Below are 15,206 nucleotides of genomic sequence, written 5' to 3' on the forward strand. Positions count from 1 at the left end.
TAGGAATAACTTTTATTGTTGTTCAGTTGCTAAGTCATGTCCGAATCTTTGTGACCCCATGGACTTCTGAACACCAGGCTTCCCTGTCCTTCATTGTCACCCAGAATTTGCTCAAACTCAAGTCCATTGAGTCAGTGATGCCATCCAACCACCTCATTCTCTGTTGCCCCCTTATCCTCCTGCCCTCAATCTTTCCCAGCATCAAGGTCTTTCCAAGTCGACTCTTCCTATCAGGTGACCCAAGTATTGGGGCTTAAGCTTCAGCATCAATCCTTCCAATAAATATTCAGACTTAATTTCCTTAAGGATTTACTGGTTTGATCTCCTCGCTGCCCAAGGGACTCTCACGAGTCTTCTCCAGAACAACTCAAAAGCATCGATTCTTTAACTCTCAACCTTCTTTATGGTCCAACTCTCACATCTGTGCATAACTACTGGAAAAACTATAGCTTTGACTAAAGAGACCTTTCTTGGCAAAATGATGTCTCTGCTTTAATACACTCTTTAGGTTTGTCATTGCTTTTCAATGAGCAAGCAAAAAAACAAGGAATAATATAGTAGTTGAAGTAAAGAGCACACTAGATTGAGGGAATAAAAGGATAAACACAGATGAGAGAAAAATGTGATCATTTCCTTAAATGGACATTGCAAAGTATGGGCTTTGGAGCTGGCACACACTAAGGGAGGGTAAACTGTAGAGTGCTTATTTACAAAAGAACTAATTACCACAGTATGGTTGGGGTACAAGGAAAAGAGAAGGCGCAGTTCAGGAGCTCCCCCTAAGCAGCAGCAATAGAGACTTTGCCACCTCAAGGCCCTATGCGTCTTGATGGGGAGGTCACAGAGAAGCTGCCTTGAGAGAAGGGAAGACCTGCAGCTGAGGGACACAGCAAGCCTAGGAAGCCTCACAAGGGGGGTTTTCATAGAGTAAATGCCCTGACCATTTTATTTCCTTCCTCACATCTTCAGCTAAGGCTCCCAATTAGCTGACCTCAAGTGCAGCCAGAGGAAACAAGAGCCTGTTGACACCTTCCCAGCCCACCCCACAGACAAGAAAGAGGGTATAAGAGTTCAACTGCAGGGACACCCCACCCCAAGATCAGCGGGAGGGGTGAAAGGGCCCCTGGAGAAACAACTGCCACAGATGGTCTGTGGTGTTTGGACTGACTCTTCTGCCAAAAAGCAAAAAGGAAGAAATTAAAAGGTTGAATCAATTTATTTAAAATAAAATCTTCATCAAGAGGTAGAAAGAAAGTTGGGATCATCCAGACCAAATTCTGGAAGAAAGCCTACAATCAGAATATAATCAGAATATGTGAGATCCAAAGTTGTTTTTGCTGCAGGTCAAATCTGGGCCTCAGCAAACATCTGCAACAGGAAGTCAAGGCTCTCCAGAGAACCAGCTGCATGTTTATACATCTATATCTCTATATCTATCTATATACATAGATTAGTTTTAAGGAATTGGTTCATCATAGAGACTGAAAATCCAAAATCTGCAGGATGTGCCAGCAGTCTGGAGACTCAGAAAGAACTGATACAGCAGTTCAGGTCCATATGAATCATATTTAAATGTCCTATATTTCATTATGGTTTGACATGTTGGGAGCCCTTCCTGGCCAGGGTGAAATAATAATCAACTGAGAACATACCTTTTATTTGCAAACAACCAATCCAACCAAAACAGCTAACTTTATCCAACTCTCACACTCCAAGCCAATATATCCCCTACCCTAAACCAGTGCAGAAAACTGGAGACCACCAATATAGCCTAGAGCCCACTAACTTTATTCACATTTGCCACTGCTAAGCTATTTTCCTGCCTGCCTTGCTGTTTCCATGGAAAACACAAAGGCTCTGGCCCATGCTTTCCTTTCCTCTCACCACTGCTTCTGTCTCCTGATCAGACTGGTGCTTCATCATGTGGCCCTCTGTCGGGGTAGAGGGCACCTCCTTTTGGGAAGTGTAAGTAAAGAAAGTCTTCTCTCAGTGGTAATTGGCCTCTGTGCCATCATTTGGTTTTGCTGAAACATGCCATCACCATGCTTTGGTGAAAGTCTTAACTTTTCTTTTAGGTTCGAAGGATCCATTCATAAAAGAAACCACTTGTTATATACAAGTAAACAAGTTCAATATTTAATGAAGAGTTATCTTACTTTCAATATACAAAAAGAAATAGAAACAGTAGAATAAAAGAAAAAGCAAAATTTTTTCTTTTTTTCTTTTTAAATTTTTTTCATTTTCTTTTACAGTTATAGCTACACTTAAATATTTTGACAAAATTTTTTCAAGATCACAGAACAATAATAATTTTCCTCATTCCTTATTAAAATTGCTTTGATTGCGATTTTTATGGTCCTTCCCTAACACCCAGGCAAGACAAGGACTACCTATAGTTGAGAATAGTACCTACTTAAGGAAAAATTAATTTTGATACAACTGAGTAGTTGAATTATTTTGGAAATAATCTACATAAGTAAGTGCTGAAATACATCATTTCTTCTCCGTATTCTTTTTTTAAAAAGTTTTAATACTGTAAAGCACTCATTGCTTAGACTGTGTTTTTGGTGAAAATTTGTTCTTGGTGGCAAAAACTTTATTCTAAGTATAAGGTATGGATATACATAATATGTAAACAAATATACATTATATCTGTACTATTTAATTTAATAGAGTGTTGACTAGGATTAAAAAGACTAAAAACAGCTCCTTGCTGCTGCTGCTGCATCACCTCAGTCGTGTCCGACTCTGTGTGACCCCATAGACAGAAGCCCACCAGGCTCCCCCGTCCCTGGGATTCTCCAGGCAAGAACACTGGAGTGGGTTGCCATTTCCTTCTCCAATGTGTGAAAGGGAAAAGTGAAAGTGAAGTGGCTCAGTCGTGTCCGACCCATAGCGACCCCACGGACTGCAGCCTACCAGGCTCCTCCATCCATGGGATTTTCTAGCAAGAGTACTGAAGTGGCTTGCCATTGCCTTCTCCGATATATGCATAGCGGGCCAATTAACGTGTTTGGTCTACTCTGAATAGGCCCAGCCTCTAGTGTTTACTCCTGCACGTCTAGTCATTGACAGGAAGTCCCCTACACACAAATTTTGTCAGGTTTCAAAGACATGAATATGTGCTCACATGTCCAGTCGTGTTCGTTAGAGGAGCTGGCATACACTGTCAATCACATGCATCCTCTGCAAGTGGCTGTGCTTTTGTATTCTTCATGCATAACATTGTATGGAGTACAGTTGAAAGTCGCTCAGTTGTGTCCGACTCTTTGCGACCCCGTGGACTATACAGTCCATGGAATTCTCCAGGCCAGAATACTGGAGTGAGTAGCCTTTCCCTTCTCCAGGGCATCTTCCCAACCCAGGGATTGAACCCAGGTCTCCCTCATTGCAGGCGGATTCTTTACCAGCTGAGCCACAAGGAAAGCCCAGGAATACTGCAGTGGGTAGCCTATCCCTTCTCCAGCGGATCTTCCTGACCCAAGAATCAAACCGGGGTCTCCTGCATTGATAGAGTACAGTAATAGAGTATTTATATTTTAAACCCAAGATGTCCAGAAGCAAGCATAAAAGCAGTGGTGATGTAGCAGTGACTATATTGTAAGATTAAAAACATTGTCTCTACTTCTTGTGTTTGTTTTTATGCATTATTTGTGTGAATAGTATTGCAAGACTATTGCAGTAGAGTACTACATAACTGATTGTATTTGCTTGGTACCTAAGCTAACTTTGCTGTGCTTACAAGCAAATTGGATTTATGAACATGCTTTTAGAAGGTTCTAAACTTGTCTGTATGTGGGAGACTTACTGTACCTTGAAATAACTAGGAAAGCAAGAAAGGCTCTCTCATGAAAAAGTTTTTTAAGCATTACAAATATTCATTTAATGTTCTGGTTTATAAGAAAGGAAACCAGTCTATTACATATAACATAGACAATGCAAGAGGACATATAATCCCTGGCTGCCCCATGCAGCACCATCTGGTTCAGCCACACTGGGAGGCCAGCAACAGTTCTGGTTCTGCTGGGTAAACTGTGGTCTGATCAGCAGGCTCCCCCTTCACTGAGGATGGATTTCAGGAGGAAGCATGATAGGAGGAGAACACTCCACGTGAGCTGTTTCTCGGTCCATTAGAGTGTGAGGTGAGAAAGTCTTTCAAGTCTGGAAAAAAAAGTCCCGAGAGAGTTATGAGACATGCTGTGACAGGCCTGCTTTAAGAGAATGAACTGGAAATGTCTGCACCTGCTCAAGGAAAGGCCCTTTTCTGCCTGGGCCTCCTTACTGGGCCTTGCCCTGTGGACTAGGCCACCTGGTGGGCAGCACAGAGCATGGATGGACACCAGCTGTAGAGAACTCAGCACAACTCAAGGGAGATGTGCTTCCCTTTACCTTGTGCATTCCTTTCACTGCGGCTGGAAACAGAGGGATTTGTATGTAACTTGGAGAGCTGGAAGAGAATCTGCGGCTTTTAAGGCTCACAAAGAAACAGTCCTCCAGCCCTTATCATTTGCACATGAGCTAACCAAGGTGGTGAATCAGAGTACTATACCATCATTTAACAATTGAGGCAAGTGGATCTGATTTAAAATAAAATAAAACAGCTTGCATCCATCTGTTGTCATCTGTTCCCCAGATAGTCCTAACACTATTTCTTTGGCTAGGGACCACTTATTAAAGAGGAGGAAAGCACCCTTTCCTACAGCAAAGGTGGACATTCTCACAAAGGATGTAACAACAAGGCACAGCTGCAGAGCACTGGGCCCCAGTTGGAGTGCTCACCACCCCACTGAGGCAATGTGGCTTCTCCACTGCAGGTCTCACTCTGAGCCCCAAACTCAGTAGGTCTGGCTTTTTCTGTAGCTAGGACCCCACCCCAGAGGTATTGAGTGGGAATCTCTGGGGCAGTGAGACCAGATAAGGGTGTTTGCTAAACTCCCCAGTGGTGAAGGGTTACCATGTGAAACTGACAAGCCCCACAGGTATGGCTATAGGCAGGGGTACCAGCTCCACGAAGTAGTCTCCCAAGCAAATCTGGGGCTGGATGTGGGATCGGCTGGGCAGGGAAACATACAAAGGCCCAACTTACAGGGACTTTTTCCCCAGGGCTGCTTGGCAGAGGCCAACCTGCTCTTCCGTCTGACAAACCTGCCAAGCCCTGTCCTCTAGGATTCTGCCAGAAAGTGCCTCCTGAACGTCAAACCTGTGGTCAGCTTGAACCATCAAAAGCGAATGAGTAGAGATAAAGACAAGCCACTGCAGCAGAGACCTGCCCTGCCTCTTTCTGCAGGTGACTATGGTGAGCGTGGCTAGGAGGCCACACTCAGCACGAGACTGAGCGCAGGCTCACTGCAGACCTGGGCACCGTTCCCCATATCACCCCACATTTGGAGGATCGTTCCAGGGTACTAGAACCCCACAAAACAGAGAAGCCTTGATAGGAAAAATTAAAATAAGCTTTATTCACATTTACTGTTTATTGGAACCTATAAAATCAATGGTTCTGTGGCCTATCATCATTTTTGCTGAGATAAGTCGTTCAGTCATGTTCAACTCTCTTTTTGCAAACCCATGGACTGTAGCTCACCAGACTCCTTTGTCCATGGGACTCTCCAGGCAAGAGTACTGGGGTGGGGTGCCATGCCCTCCTCCAGGGGATCTTCCCAACCCAGGGATCAAACCCACATCTCCTGCATTTCCTGCATTGGTAGGCAGGTTCTTTACCACTAGCACTACCTGGAAGCCCATCATTATTTTATTTCCTACCGAAAAGGAGACTCTGCTACCAATGATGATATACTATAGCATGGGATTTTAATTATATACTTATCAGAAGTTCTCTTTTTAGACTTACACATCACAGAGATTTTTATCATTACTTTAGTCTTAAGCATGTATGAAAAGGAAGATAGAAGTGAAATCAAATTTGTGAATGCTCAGCATGTGGCACTGTTATCACCACTAAGTGCTGATTTAAAAATAGTTTGGAGACCACCTTGGGTGAGGATAAAATCACACTTCAATATGAGGCCCAGAGCTAGCATTTCCCAAATTGTCCAGTTTACAGATAATCCTGAATGCCCTTGGAAAACCAAATGGCTTTCTCTCCTGCCATGACACCCAGAGAAGCTACCCCACTGAAATGACACCTATCATGGGGGAATGTCCCAGAGGGATTTGACAAAGGGTCTGCTCTCTCCCAGTCAGCATGCCCTCGGCTGACAGCCATCTGGGGCCAGGACCTAGGAAGGCCATCCTTCCGTCAGGTCCACAGTCTGGCTCCAGCCTGCAGACATTTGCTTGCTTGTTGTTTGGTTGGTTGTCTGCTATGCAACAGAACTGCACTTTTTAAATTGGGTTTGAAGAATGAGGTGAGGCCTGACCTGACCCCAATCTGACATTTACATGACCTGTTTCTCTCTGAAGAAGTTCTAAATTTCTTCTTCACTGTGCCATTAGTTAGACTGTAAATTTTAGAACATATTGGTTTCTGATGCTAAAAAAAATGCTTAATTCTTTGGGTTATATGTAGGAAGAATCACCCTCTCAGTAAAATGAGATCATGGGTTGATTTAAGGACTGCTAGCTCCAAGGCCGGAGAAGGCAATGTCAAGCCACTCCAGTACTCTTGCCTGGAAAATCCCATGGACGGAGCAGCCTGATAGGCTGCAGTCCATGGGGTCGCTACGAGTCAGACATGACTGAGTGACTTCACTTTCACTTTTCACTTTCACACATTGGAGAAGGAAATGGCAACCCACTCCAGTGTTCTTGCCTGGAGAATCCCAGGGACGGGGGAGCCCGGTGGGCTGCCGTCTATGGGGTCACACAGAGTTGGACACGACTGAAGTGACTTAGCAGCAGCGGCAGCTCCAAGGCTTCATTCTTCTTGATTTTTTTTTTTTTAACTCTAGCAATGCTCACCAATTAATGTGTATAGCGGGTATTTTTCACAACCTAAAAAAACACATTTTGGTAAATTTGCATATAAGTGCTAGATTATGAAGCAATTTTTTCTAACATCATTGTCCTGATGTGAATACTGTTGATGGTGACAATAATGCAGCAATATATTATTTTACATATAATATAAAACAGGTATAGGGCCTTTTCGTCTTTACAAATCTATGGGGTAAATTATTTCTGCTGTGGAGACTGAAGCACAGTTCATAAAGATGGTAAACATAACAAGTCTTTCGGGGGATTTGAACAAGTATTTTGGGCATTTCCCATGCTTTTTCTATTATGCCAAATTTCCTCTTTAAACACAAAATTAACAAATGGAAATGAAGAAAATGGTAGAATGATACTTACCTGTCTAAAACATACTGTATTTATTAACAGAATACTGTAAATAGATTGTTTTAATGTAATATAATAGTAGGCAATGGCCTTGATGGTGTTTCTTCTTTGGCACTATATTTGGAACTAAAACGTCAACAGTCATCCATTTAATATTTACTTAGAATCACTATACACAAGCATTATTTTAGGTCATGGAAGAGAAAAATTACAAAACAGCTCACATCAACAGTAAGGCTGTTTTGCATAAATTTTATTCTTCAATATCTGTGTGAAAGTTCAGGGCAGATTATCCTCATTTTACATGAGGAAACTAGAGAATAAACAGTGTTCCTCTGAAACAGAATGAAAAATATGTCCTTGAAAAGATATTATATTGGGATTAAGAAAGCCTGTTGTACGTGGACCCATAGAGTGTCAAGCAAAGAGGGCACTTGGAGATTCTCTGGCCTTTGGGTGCCTAGAGGAGCCAAAGGACCCTGATTCTGTAGCATACTTTTATCTTTTGGATTGGCTAAAAAGCGTTTGGATTTTTCCATAAGATATTATTAAAAACCGAAAGGAACTTTTTGGCCAACCCAATAGTTGTGATTCCCCTATCCATATGTGTCCTTTCACATTCGAATTATATTGGAAATACAGTTTTCCATTCTATCTTCTATATACTCTTCAAAGTCATCATAAAATTCCATTAAAGGAATTAAAACATTTACTTACCTATTATTCTGCTATTGGATTTACAATGTGGTCAAATTTTCAATATTCTAAATAATACCGTCCTAAATATTCTTCAAGAGGCCCACAGTAAACCCATTAATAAACGATCAGTTAATCTATGACAAAGGAGACAAGGTTATATAGTGGAGAAAAGACAGTCTCTTCAATGAGCAGCGCTGGGAAAATTGGACAACTAAATGTAAAAGAATGAAATTAGAAAACTGCCTAACATCATACCATACACAAAAATAAACTCAAAATGGATTAAAGACTTTTGAAGAAGAATGGATACAATAAAACTCCCAGAGGAAACATATGCAGAACTCTCTTTTACATAAATCGCAGCAGTGTTTTTTGAATTTGTCTTCTAAAGCAAAGCAAGTAAAAGCACAAATAAACAAATGGGATCCAATCAAATATAAAAACTTTTGCACAGCAAAGAAAACCATCGACAAAACAAAAAGGCAACATACTGAATGGGAGAAAAATATTTGCAAATGATATGATATATAAGGGATTAATATCCAATATATATAAACAGCTCACACGACTTAGTATTAAAAAAAAACTCACAATAAACCAGATTTAAGGAATGGACAGAAAACTGAACAGACTTTTTTCCAAAGAGTAAATGTAGATGGCCAACAGGCACATGAAAAGATGCTCAACATGGCTTATCATCAGGCGAATTGCAAATCCAAACCACAATACGATGTTATCTCTAACCTATCAGAATGGGCATCATCAAAAAGAATACAGATAACAAATGCTGTTGAGAATGTGGATAAAAGGGAACCCTTCTACACAGTTGATGGGAATGTAAATTGGTATGCTGCTGCTGCTGCTGCTAAGTCGCTTCAGTCTTGTCCGACTCTGTGCGACCCCACAGACGGCAGCCCACCAGGCTCCGCCATCCCTGGGATTCTCCAGGCAAGAACACTGGAGTGGGTTGCCATTTCTTTCTCCAATGTGTGAAAGTGAAAAGTGAAAGTGAAGTCGCTCAATCGTGTCTGACTAGTAGCGACCCCATGGACTGCAGCCTACCAGGCTCCTCTGTCCATGGGATTTTCTAGGCAAGAGTACTGGAGTGGCTTGCCATTGCCTTTGGAGTGAATAAAATATTAAATAATTTTAACTATTTCTTTTTCCGACTTTTAAGAAAACTCAAGTGTTTTGTTTTAGTATAACTGTAGGTTCACTTATCTTTTTTTTTTCTCATTGTTTGAAATGACTACTAGAGATAAGTGGAACAGTACAGAGAGCATAGAAATGGAGCTCAGTCAGTTCAGTTCAGTTGCTCAGTCCTGTCCGACTCTTTGCGACCCCATGAATCACAGCACGCCAGGCCTCCCTGTCCATCACCGGAGTTCACTCAAACTCATGTCCATTGAGTCGGTGATACCATCCAGCCATCTCATTCTCTGTCGTCCCCCTCTCCTCCTGCCCCCAATCCCTCCCAGAAATGGAGCTACGTGTGTTCAAAAATGAAAGACAAAAACAATGGCATTGTATAACCAACAAGGACCTACTGTTTAACACAAGTAACTCTGCCACTGTCAAAAACATATAGAGGTTTTTTCAAAAAACTAAAATTAGAATTACCATATGACCCAGCAATTCCACTCCTGGGTATACATAGAGAAAACCCCAAAATACTAATTCAAAAAGATACATGCACTCCAATGTTCATAGGCGCATTATTCAAAATTGTCAAAGTATGGAAGCAACCTAAGTGTCTATCAACAGATGAATAAATAAAGAAGATGTGATAAGCACATACACACGAGAGAGAATACTGCTCAGCCACAAAACAAAATTTTGCCATTTCAGCAACATAAATGGATTTGGAGGGTATTATCCTTAGTCAAATGGCAGATAGAGAAAGATAAATACTGAATGGTATAATTTATATGTGGAATCTTAAAAACACAACAAACTATTGAATAAAACAAAAAAGAAGCAGACTCACTGATACAGAAAACAAACTAGTGCTTGCCAGAAGACAGAAGAAAGAGGGAAGGGGCAATATAAACACTCAAAAAATAAAAGGACTATTATGTGAAATCATGTGTGTGAGACTTCAAAAAATTTTAAAAACACTATAGAATTTAAAGAATCTTTCATTCAATTAAAAAAAAGAGACATATTTAGGGCAAATCTACTCAGTGGCTCAGAGAAAATTCAATAAAAAAGGTAGCTTTACCAATAAGAGTCCTAATTATATCCATAATAAAATTTTAGTATAAAAAATATTACTCCAAAGGATATTTCTTTTATACTGAAAATTATAGGACAAGTCTGGAAGGAAACCTTGCCATTTGCAGCGACACTGATGGACCTTGAAGGCATTATGGGAAGCAAAATAAGGGAGACAAAAACGACAAATACCATCTGATTTCACTTTTTTGTAGAATCTAAAAATTTAAAAAGAAAGAAAAGAAACTGATGTAACGTACAAGATGGTGACTACAGTTAATAATACTGCATTGCATATTTGAAAATTACTAAGAGAGTTCAGTTCAGTTCAGTTCAGTCGCTCAGTCGTGTCCGACTCTCCGCGACCCCATGAATCACAGCACGCCAGGCCTCCCTGTCCATCACCAACTCCCGGAGTTCACTCAAACTCATGTCCTAAGGGAGTAGACTGATGCTAAAGCTGCCACCTGATGTGAAGAGCCGACTCACTGGAAAAGACCCTGATGCTGGGAAAGATTGAAGGCAGGAGGAGAAGGGGACAACAGAGGATGAGATGGTTGGATGGCATCACTGTCTCCATGGACATGAGTTTGCTCAAGCTCCAGGAGCTGGCGATGGACAGGGAAGCCTGGCATGCTGCAGTCCATGGGGTCGAAAAGAGTCAGCATGACTGAGTGACTGAACTGAACTGAACTGAACTATCTCACTTTTTTTAAAAGTGTCTGACATAGTTCAGGGATGTGCTTATGTACACTGAATGGTAGAAATTTTATTCCAATTAATATTAATTGTATATTAATTATCATTATGTCAATGTTTATACCAGTATGCTATTATATGTTGATTTACATTTTAAAATAATATAAATGTTATTATAAAATATGATAGTTTATCTCTTAAGAAAAAAAAAAAAAAGAATACCTGAAGAAGTTAACCACTCTAAGCTTCAATTTCCTCAAATATAAAAAGTATAATACTTATTTCAAAGGCTGTTAAGAATGAACTGGGATTAAGTATATAAAGTCCTTGAAATAAACTGAGAGCTAATAAAGATGCTTATCATGATGACTGTCATCCTCACAACATCATAATCATCTATCAGCACTGCTGCTATCATTATCATCGTCATCCTCAGGTCATAACCACAGTCAGCACAGCCACCACCACTGTCATCTGCCCTGATGCAGTCAATGGGTCACAGAGTGCCCCTGACAGATTACTGAGAGATGACCTCACTATTTGGTTCACTTTTGATGAGCACAAGCCACATTTTCAGAGTCACTGTCATTGTCCTTGGCAGACAGCAGTCCCAGCCTTGAATGTTTTCCAGGATGTGAACAGACATCCTAGAACCTAGCTCCTGCTTTGGTGCTTAGAACCCAAGCTGGCCTTGCTTGAAAGTGAAAGTGAAAGTTGCTCAGTCGTGTCCGACCCTTTGCAGCCCCGTGCAGCCCCGTGGACTATACAGTCCATGGAATTCTCTAGGCCAGAATATTGGAGTGGGTAGCCTTTCCCTTCTCCAGGGGAACTTTCCAACCCAGGGATCAAATCCAGGTCTCCCGCATTGCAGGCAGATTTCTTACCAGCTGCGCCAAAAGGAAAGCCCTTGCTTAGAGGACTGAAAATGATCACAGCTAGGCCTCTCCCCACGTCACTGCAAGGAGTGCCAACCACAGTGGGAAAGACTTCACCTATAGGACTACACAGGTACCGTCCGCAAGTCTGAAGCTTATGCTATCATGTGTCCTCTTTTCTCTGGGTCATTCAAAGACCAGCTACTGAATCAGTGGCACAGGCCTAGCAAATGAGTCACCAGCACCCACCCACCCCTTCCCCACAGCCCCCCCACACACTGCTGGCAGCATGCAGAGCTGGCTGAGGATGGGGAGCAGAAGTGGGGCTGAAGGACTGCACCTTCACTAAGAATATCAGGTTGCAGAGGAGGAAGGAAGGAGGAAGAGGGGTCTGAGGCTGAACACTCATTATGTGTGCTCCTCCACCAGGCACCCCACCCAGGGAACCCCACCAAGAGGGTGGTTTGAAGGGCTCCACCCCCAAGAGTGCTGCTCCTCTACAGCAATCTAACAGTGGGCAAGGGGGTGTGAAGTGGGACATTAAGCACTGTAAGGGCATTAAGCACGCCCTCACACTGTGGGATTGGCCCAGGGTCAACTATAGTGCAGGAAGGAAAAAGAGAGCAGGCCTAGGGCCTTCACATGGAGCCCACCCAGAGCTAACAAAGAGGGCTGAAGAGCTCTGCCTGCATTAACCAAGTCCCTTACTGCTATCCCAGCCAGAGCTTACTGTAAAGGGGAGAACGCCATGGAAATGCTGTGCCTGCTATACCTGTGTCTCTGGTCCCTGCCTGAGATGTTGACTCCGCAGCTGAGTATTTGTCTGTTTTCTGACCTCAGAAGATTCACATTCCTTAGTTTTACAAGTAAAACATTTGCACTGAGTTGGAAACTGCTCAGAGTCATCACAGACAAGTGTTCACCCTGCATGTTGTCCACACCCCACTGACTTTAATTTATGTGGCAGGCCTGAGCTGTGGTTACCAGGCACCTTGCTTCCTGGAACATTGCCAGGTTGGCCTTGAAGGGCAGCACCTGGCCATTCAGGCCTGCTCCTGTCCTGCTCCAGGGCGCTCTCTACATTTCACAGCTGAGAAGGTGAGTATTGGCCCAGTGTAGAGAAGTCCCTAGAGATTTAGTTTGGGTACCCTGTCAAAGCTGTGGTTTTTCCAGTAGTCATGTATGGATGTGAAAGTTGGACTATAAAGAAAGCTGAGCAATGAAGAATTGACACTTTTGAACTGTGGTGTTGCAGAAGACTCTTCAGAGTCCCTTGGACTGCAAGGAGATCAACCAGTCCATCCTAAAGGAAATCAGTCCTGAATGTTCATTGGAAGGACTGATGTTGAAGCTAAAGTTCCAATACTTTGGCCACCTGATGCGAAGAACTGACTTATTTGAAAAGACCCTGATGCTGGGAAAAGTTGAAGGCAGGAGGAAAAGGGGACAACAGAGGTTGAGATGGTTGGATGGCATCACCAACTCAATGGACATGAGTTTGAGTCAACTCCGGGAGTTGGCGATGGACAGGGAGGCCTGGCATGCTGCAGTCCATGGGATTGCAAAGAGTCGGACACGACTGAGCGGCTGAACTGAACTGACCCTGTCTGCCAGGTGCGGCTCTAATTACCAGCTTTTGTGCTTCCAAAGTTCTGCTCTCTGTAAAGAACATTTAAGGACACCTTTTGGAAACCACGTTTAAATTCCGCAAGTAGTACTATTGCCTAGAAAATTCCATGGATGGAGGAGCCTGGTAGGCTGCAGTCCGTGGGGTCGCTAAGGGTCGGACACGACTGAGCCACTTCACTTTCCACTTTCCACTTTCACACATTGGAGAAGGAAATGGCAACCCACTCCAGTGTTCTTGCCTGGAGAATCCCAGGGACGGGGGAGCCTGGTGGGCTTCCGTCTATGGGGTCACACAGAGTCGGACACGACTGAAGTGACTTAGCAGCAGCAGCAGCAGGATATGGGGAACCTAGGAATAAATTTGACTATAATGATAATACGCTATGTGATTCACCACGAATATGACTTTCCCGAGTGATGAAGCCATGCAGATCGCTCATTCCTGTGTCGTCTGGCACAGGTAGATCTCTGTGGGTCGGTACGTAGAAAGGAGCAACTGCCTGGGTGTGGGCTGTGAGCACAGGACGCGGGGCGGGTTCTTCTTACCACAGCGGCCAGGTGTCTGCAGGGGGAGGCAGTGCAGTGCCGCGAAGACGCACCTGCAGAGGTGGCAGCCGCGGAAGGTCCAGGCTCCGTGCACCAGGGCGCCGCACTTGCTGAGGAAGCCGGGCCTGGCGTTAGTGCAGGGCGCGCGCACCCCCGGCCCTCGCCGCCACGTCCCGCCGCCCCCGCCGCCCCCACCCCGGCTCCCAGTCTCCTCTCCCCGCAGGCCCCGTTGTGCCCCCAGCGCGCACCGCCCCGCGCCTACCTGCGCCTCTGGTCGTGCTCACAGTAGTGGCCGGTGAAGTGAGCCGGGCACACACAGAAGCTGCTCAGCACGCAGGTGCCGCAGTTCTTGCAGCAGCTCGGCCGCGGAGGTGCGCCTGTGGGGGCGTCGCCTGGGGTCAGCTCCGCGCGGGACCCTCTATGTCTGATCATCCCGAGACGGGCCCAGAGAGATCCCCTCCGGGAGGCAATAAAATTGGCTTCCTGCTAATAGTGTTTGCTCAGGTAAACTCTGCTTGTTAGTTTAAGGATTAAAAACAAACTACCAGGGGTGCGGGCGTGTCAGGAAGGCTCCTTAAGACATATGGGAAACCCTGCCCTCTGCAAGTAGCGTTTTCTTTCTTCCTTCCTTTTATATGTTAAAATTAGGCTGTGACTTCGCAAGACAGTGATTACAGACTGGCCTCTCCGGAGAGCGGCGAGCGAGCAGGGACCACCCACGGGTGCAAAGACAGCGAAACAGTTAAAAAAAAAAATCTACCACTGGAGCCTGAGAGACTGCGATAAGCCTAGCAAAGGTCCGCTATTATCTGGGATTGGGATAGCTCTGGACCTGCAGAAAAATAACCAGTTAAAAGCCAAAGCCACGTTTTACCAATAAAATATTAAAACTTTTTTCAGAGTAAAAGAACACCTCACTAGGAAATATTTTTTACTTTATCAGTCAGTTCAGTCGCTCGTTCGTGTCCGACTCTTTGCGACCCCATGGACTGCAGCACGCCAGGCCTCCCTGTCCATCACCAACTCCCGAAGCTTGATCAAACTCCTGTCCGTCAAGTAGGTGATGCCATCCAACCATCTCATCCTCTGTCTTTATATTTTTACTTTATAGTATAAAATATATACTTCATAGTGTCTTTATCCTTTTACTTTATAGTATATATTTAAAGATAGTAAAAATGTTGTTCATTGGGTTTCTTGTTTGATTGTTAACTTATCCTAGTTTTTCTTGTTTTTTTTTTTCCG

The 15,206-nt window shown here is 43.6% G+C and overlaps 1 long non-coding RNA gene and 1 pseudogene across 16 annotated transcripts in view; one reads left to right on the plus strand and one right to left on the minus strand.

The window, feature by feature from the left end:
- Window positions 1-2,195: 2,195 nt before the first annotated feature.
- On the minus strand, window positions 2,196-14,612 carry LOC148775270 (cryptic protein-like; annotated as a pseudogene). The gene is made up of 3 exons (XR_016039380.1): window positions 14,224-14,612; window positions 13,962-14,071; window positions 2,196-4,161 (listed from the first exon to the last, which is right to left on the minus strand). The product of XR_016039380.1 is annotated as a cryptic protein-like (transcript).
- Window positions 12,437-15,206, plus strand: part of LOC129536247 (uncharacterized) — a 29,979-nt gene continuing 27,209 nt past the window's right edge. For all 15 annotated transcript variants that reach the window (XR_016039396.1, XR_016039395.1, XR_016039397.1 and 12 more), the window contains exons 1-2: window positions 12,437-13,400; window positions 14,610-15,017. This is a non-coding gene — a long non-coding RNA (uncharacterized LOC129536247). The remainder of the gene's footprint in view (window positions 13,401-14,609; window positions 15,018-15,206) is intronic.

Source organism: Moschus berezovskii, chromosome 16 (assembly GCF_049115385.1).
Source record: "Moschus berezovskii isolate FMDL1 chromosome 16, NW_MosBer_1.0, whole genome shotgun sequence".
Lineage (NCBI taxonomy): Eukaryota > Metazoa > Chordata > Mammalia > Artiodactyla > Moschidae > Moschus > Moschus berezovskii.